This window comes from Nannospalax galili, unplaced genomic scaffold (genome assembly GCF_000622305.1).
Source record: "Nannospalax galili isolate Female #2095 unplaced genomic scaffold, S.galili_v1.0 scaffold671, whole genome shotgun sequence".
Lineage (NCBI taxonomy): Eukaryota > Metazoa > Chordata > Mammalia > Rodentia > Spalacidae > Nannospalax > Nannospalax galili.
The window spans coordinates 52,534-53,773 of NW_008329133.1; the positions used below are offsets into that span (position 1 = coordinate 52,534).

At 38.8% G+C, this 1,240-nt stretch overlaps 1 pseudogene; it reads left to right on the plus strand.

Annotated features, from left to right (window-relative positions):
• The first annotated feature begins 390 nt into the window (after positions 1-390).
• The window catches only part of LOC103733658, a 5,105-nt pseudogene continuing 4,255 nt past the window's right edge, over positions 391-1,240 (plus strand).

Below are 1,240 nucleotides of genomic sequence, written 5' to 3' on the forward strand. Positions count from 1 at the left end.
CCACGTAGCTAAAGTGACCAAAATTGTCCTCTGCTAAATTCCTGCTCATAATGACATTTTATCTTATACACACATATGTGTATGGGGTTGATTAGATATATGTGTATACACAAAGAGACCTTTATATATCCATGAGTCAATTTAAAAAAATATTTTATTTTATGTGCATGAGTGTATTTCCTGTATGCAGGTAAGTGCAACTCTGTCATGCAGCCATGAGTCAATTTTTAACCTGTGCTTTAATTAGATGTCTCTAGAGGTGGCTGTCAGATGCACCACATGTTTATTCTTCAAATGTTTTCTACATTGTTAGCACTGGTTGTAAAGAAGTGACTGTGTATATCTATCAGGATGTTTAAATAATTTTCTCCTTGATGCAGGTTCGCTAAGATGGAACATAATAACCCAGCCAAACTATTTGATCTTGCTGTACAGTTTCCTGAGTAATGATCTTGCAGCCATCCATGCTATGGACTTTTTATTCCATTGTTCAGTGCTGCCTTCAGGGGTGGGCATAAGAATATCTTCATGGTGATGGTGGACATCTGGCCTTTTCCCTGTCTCCATATGGAACCATTACGTGTACAGGGGCCACAGCATGAATTCTGGAAAATCATGATTGAGAATTTTCAGGTTATTCCTATCCAGAACTCAGCTTCTCAGTAAGACTATGTATAATAGAGAATGGTAAGACAGCAGGACCTTATGCCACAACCTATTCATCTCTAAGAAAGAATTAATGTAAATTCTTTAAAAGAACATGAGTCTACTGGCCTAGCACTGTGGATCACTTTAAAAATACGATTACAGTGTTTAATGTGGAATATAAGCAACTGAAGGTACTCCTGATGGACTTACATAATGAGTGTTAATACATAGAAGAAAGACATGAGTGTTTTAGGCTGCAGAAGATTGGAGGAGAATAAAAGATAGAAAAAAATAATGAAGGTTGTTGAATTTTCATGAGAATCATCTGTTTGTAGTCAGTATAAGTGCTGACCAAGGATAAAGGGATTTTTCTGAGCCTGAAGAAATTTATGCACTTGAGGAGATCCCAAGAGAACTTTTTGTTCCATTGTTCACTACTTGTGCTGGATAGCTTTAGTGTCAACTTGACACACCTGGGTTGAAGGACCCTCAATTGGGGAATTTCCTTCATTGGACTGGCCTGTAGCCATGCCCATTGGGCACCTGCTTGATAAGTGATGTGGGAGGGGCCAGCCCACTGTGGGTGGTGCCA